Genomic DNA, 6,000 nt, shown 5'->3' with positions numbered 1-6,000 from the left:
ATTAACAAAGATTGTATCTTTTTTTAAATTCTATTTAACCCAATATTTTTTTAATTAAAGTTTGGATATTAATTATTTTTTCATATATTGAAATTTTGATAAAGTAAATTTATATATCTAGAACAATTGTTTGTTTGTCAAGTAAATTTTAATTTTAAATATATTTTTCTTAAAACATGCATTTTGAAAATCTAAATTTTTATCATTTGCCTTCAATTAATTGTGGTTTAGCGTTTTTATGTCTAATATGTTAATATAAATTATTAATTAAAATTCTTTAGAACATTTCCCTCAAATTCTTTTACATTGGTATAAACTTGTAATATATTTAAATAATTAAATAAATGAATAAAATACATGTAAAAAATTATATTGAAACATTAATAAAATATTATTATCATGAAAATTATTACATCACCCATTGGAAAATTAATGGTAACTATCAAAGGGTCAAATTACTATAATTTCTTATAAAAGGTATTTGAACGGAAAATTCAAATGTCTCTTATTTCAAATATTTTATATTTAAATATAAAATTAAATTATATAAATGTAAGAGAAATATAAGTTATTATTCAAAATACAAGAAGATCAAAAGGAAGCTGGATAAAAAACAGGAGAGAAAAAGCAAAAAAGATGACTAGGATAAGTACATTTGCTCATATAACACGTAGGACGGTGGTGGCCGGCCTTGGCAACCCAATCATGCGGCGGACCAAATCATTAAGCTCATTCTACTGGTGGTCCCCTCCACCATGACCACCACCTCTCAAAGCTTGGGCGGCGAGAGCTAAATATCAGGCTTTCACCATATTACAGAACTAAATTGTGTGCGATGTTAAAACGAAATATATTTAGAGTCAGAAGTAAATATATTTTTAAAGTTTTTTTTTTAAAAAATAAAAATAAAAAAACAAATAAGCTTCTAACATTTTTAAAAGGAACAAATAAGTTTTTCTTCTAAACGGTAAGTTAACAGTGTGTAGACGATGTGTAAATTTCACTTACATAACGAACATGAATTTTACATGACATTTTTAAATATACAAATTGTATCTTTTCAGTTTTGTCAAAGAAAAATGATTTTCAAAATTAAAAATTTTAAAATTTCAAATCTCAATCAATCAAAAATCATAATTTATGGCATGAGAAATTGAAATCATTTAATTGATTTAGATTTGAGATTTTAAGATTTTTAATTTTGAAATTATTTTTTATAATAAAGAGAGTTTTTTTTAAAGATGCAATCCGTGAATTTAATTAGGAATGAGATGTAGAATTCACGTTTGTCCTGTCAGCAAAATTTATGCACACAATGTTAACTTATTGTTAAGTAGAAGAATTTATTTGTGTCTTGTTAAAGACACTAGGAATTTATTTGTCTCTTTTTAACTTTAGCATATTTGCTCCCGACCTCAAACATCAGGTACATATTTGCCCCTATATATATATATATTGTTTAGGGTTTTAGTTCGATTCTATAATTAAAAATTAAACGTCAAAAGCAACATCGAAGAATTTTTTTAGCGGTACACTCCAATAGTCAAAATTAATATTTTTAAGAAAATAAAATACATAAGTACTATTTTCTATTAAAAAGGTTATATATGTGAAGCAATGTTTAACGGTATAAATTTTAAGGGGAAAAAAGCGTCAATTTAGTTTTCAAATTTGTGTGCTGAAGGCAAATAAATTATTTTAATTTTTTTTTAACTCAAATTGATCTCAAAATTCATGTTTTAATATGTCCCTTTTAAATTTTTTTAGTCAATTAGATTTTTAAAGTTGTATCTTGCAGTCAAATAAGTCACGCCTTTGAGATATAAAGATTAGAGGTTATTTGACTCAAGATACAAATTTTAGGATCTGGAGTCAAAAGTAATTTGTTTGACCCAAAAATATAAAATTTAAAATTTACTTGATTAACAAAAATTAAAAATTACTTATTTAGTTTTGAAAATAAATTTAAGAGCCAAAATGATCTCTACTCAATTTTAAGATATATCCTTATATTTGAGAATGTGTTATTATTGGAATATAAAGACTCACTTGGTTGGGGTAAGTTCACTAAACAAGTTTAACTTGCAAAAAATAGTATTTTGTTTTTTTATTTGGTTCATTTTTATCAAAAAGTTGACTTCCCTTTGACTAGAAAAATGACTTCTCTAGCAAAATTTAGGTAAGTTCTACTTCTCTAGTTAAATTAATTAAAATCCAATTATATCTCTGCATTTAATTAGGCAAACTAATTATTAAAATTAATATTATTTTTAAATATAAATTAATTAATAAAAAATAAAATGCAACTTTTTGAAAAGTTATTAAGTGAATCGAGTAATAAAAAGGTTGATTTTTTCCATATTAACTTTTTTAATAATTAACTTTTCGTAAAATATTTTTTTTTAATTATAAATTTTTAAACTAAATGAGCCTTAAATAACTATTTTATTAAACAATAGGTGGGAACAGAACGGGTTAGCGTAACTAGCAAAAGGAGAGATACTTTGGGGGTCCTAATAGGATCTTAACACTTTTTTGACATTCACCCTTCTCCCAACCAACCCCCTTCTTTATTTCTCTCTCAACATTTTAGAATTACACTTTCAATATACTAATTTAATGTTAGTTAAGCCACCATAATTTACAATCGAACTCAAAAATATCAACTTCAAATCCGATGGACATCATTACAAAAATAAATAAACAACAGTATGTTATGACAACACAAAAATGTTTTACCCTTAATCATAAGCAAAGTATTTCATTCATTGTGTGTTAATATTTCTCTGTGGTTGTCACGGTCAATAAAATAATATAAAATTAATTTTGATGGTATTTTAATTCTGAGTTTACAAACTGAGCCAACTGATTTTGTGATCCGTGATATTATAGACAAATTTATTTTTGCTGAAGTTTGACGTTTTTATGATATAGTGAAGCTAGTTGTGGATTGAAATTATGGACATCCATGAAAGGATTGTTGTTTATAAATTATCGTAGTTTGATCTTTAAAGACGATTGTCAAATTTTTACTAATGCAATTAATTCCTCCCCGACTAAACACAAAGATGTTGGGGTAATTCTAGAGGATATTATATCCTTAGTTTAATTTTAATGTTTAAAAAAATTAACTTTCAATTTGTAAATGTAATTTCAATTAGATGATCTATTTGGTGGCCAAAAATCAAAAATCAAAATTTAAAATTTGATATTTCTGAAAATAAGGCATTACTATATATTTATTCAATTTTGCATTCTATCTATCAAGGTAGTAAAATTTAAAATTCCATACAAGATGTCTTTTAAACTATATATATATATATATATAGATTTACCTAAAGATAGTCTTGAACTTCACTCATGTTTCTTCTTCTCTCTATCCACTACTATAGGTATATTTCCCTTATATATGTATGCTCAGTTTTCTTTAAAATAAGCTGTGAATCACAAGCTTCTTTTAAAGGGGGCATGGAGTATCATTGCCCCCTCTCGTAGGTACTAATTCTAACATTCTCCATTGAGAATAAATTAAAAATTATACTTTCTAGACCTTCTACTATTGCTCATACACTAAGAGGGCTATGATTGAAATCAATAAAACTTAGGCCGATTTGTTGTAATTATCTTTTACCCTTTTTCTAGATTGATGGTATTATATATTATAATAAAATGTTATATGAGATGATGATTGATCATCATATATAATTTATAGTGGATACATAAATATGATATCCATAAATATTGAAAAAGCAATGATAAAATTAATGGCCTAATGGTACCAAAAAATCAAATCATTTTCTATCCTAATTTTTTTTTTTTAAAAAAATATATCTCAATTTTACCAATTCAATGAAAACTGGTGTATTATTTTTTAAATTAATCTATCCGAAAACACGGGTGAATACCGGCGGTTGTAGTTAAAAAAATTATACCTCGAACTATGTGGAATTCCAATTGACAATTTTTTTTTTATTTTCTTAAATTACATATTTAATTGTCACGTAAATACAATTAAATTAGTTTTGATAATTAGATAGATTTCCAATTAAATAATCAAATTATGATAAATTTATAACTTTTAAAATATTTGTATAGATTTTTAAAAAGTAAAAAAAAATTGGCTTTTTAGCACTAAAATACCTAAAATATACACATTGAAAAAGCAAGTTATTGATTGCGAATTTCAATAAATTAATGTAATTTCTCAAATTGATTTTACAATCATTATATGATAATATATTATTTTAAATATGTATAGTAAAACAAAGTGTGTTAAAACTAGAACTTTTGTGCACCATTGAAGAAACAGTGAAAGAGAATATCCGAAATAAAACAAAAATAAAATGAAGCAGAATCGGGAAAAGATAGAAGAATATAAAGAGAGGTCCATATTTCATAATTATTTCGCAAGAGATCAAGCAAAGACATTAACGTGAAGAACAAAACTCCAAAAGAGCTTTTGTGTATGTAGAAAAGAAAATTAAATAGACTATATCCATTACGTCATTTACGGACAGTGTCAATCACATTATAATGCGTTATTAGATGAGTAAATACTTAATTATATGAAATCGTACTTTCATTTTTATTTTAATAATATATTATAATGTGATTGATTTTATTCATGAATAACGTAAATTATATCCATAATTCTGCTAGCCCATTCTATTTTCACACTTGAACATGTCTTTGGGCCTATGTTCACAAGATCGTCAATCTCATAGTTACGGGGCATAATTGCAGAACAACCGATCGCTATGACATTGTTAACATATTCTTATATTTAGATCTCACTTGATTGGGCAGGTTTATTAAAAAAAGTTTAACTTTTCGATAAATAATATTTTTTTATTTGATTCACTTTTATCAATCTACTTCTCCAAAAATGTGGAGTTGACTTTTCTTTAACTATAAAAATAACTTCTCTGGCAATTTAATTATTAGAAAATTAAAAATAAAATACATCTTTTGGGGAGTTATTAAATGAATCAAACAATGAAAACATTCATTTTCTCTACACTAACTTCTTGAACAGTTAACTTACCGAAAAAATATATTTTTCGAGAATTATACACTTTTAAATTAAATGAGAGATTAGAAGAACAAATTATTGCAAAATTACACTATAACTTTTTACTATTATAAAAATATATTTTTTTAACTTTTTTTATAAAGATATACCATCTATCAAATCTATCAATAATCTATCAAAACAGAGTATTTTTGTAAAAAAAAATAAGGCCTAATACTTTAAAAAAGACTCGACCTTCTAACACCTTTTTGATCCTACCCTGATGTTGAAAACTTGTCAATTTTACCATATTTCACATTTTATCGTTTCAATTGTACCCTAAAATATTAAATTGGCGTCTTTTTCATTGGAAAAATTTTTAAAAGCGTTCTCCATGTATAGCATATATTAATTGTACATGTTTAAAATTAATTTAGATTTAGTTAAATTAATTAAGAATTTTAATTAGTTTTAATTTGATTATAATTTTTAGTTAGTTTTTAAGAATAAAAGACTTATTTATATTTTTTTGAATGGAAATGAATTTAATTTTATTTTTAAACATGGTTAATTGAATGATTTCATCATTGAATTGAAAAAATTGACAAAAATTAAAAAACCAGGGTATAATTGAAATGATAAAATGCAAAATAGGGTAAAATTAACAAATTTTCAACGTCAGAATAGAATCGAAAAAGGTATAAGGTTGAGATTTTTTTAGGCGTTATGCCACAAAATAAATAGTGTATTTTATAAATATTTAGCTGAAAATAAATATTCTTGTAAAAAACCATATTTATAATGGGACATGCCTTGCCAACGCCACATAAGTATGCTATATTATTAAGTCATTAGTACATAATGTAGATTACAATTAGGTTTAACATTTTAAAAACACCGAATCTTAATAGATTAAATAAATTTTTAACAAATTGATTAAATTAAATTATATTCATAACTTTTAAAAGATTTTGATAGATTTCAAAAAA

The sequence above is a fragment of the Mercurialis annua genome, linkage group LG4 (assembly GCF_937616625.2).
Source record: "Mercurialis annua linkage group LG4, ddMerAnnu1.2, whole genome shotgun sequence".
Classification (NCBI taxonomy): domain Eukaryota; kingdom Viridiplantae; phylum Streptophyta; class Magnoliopsida; order Malpighiales; family Euphorbiaceae; genus Mercurialis; species Mercurialis annua.
Note: the sequence above shows the minus strand (reverse complement) of the source record.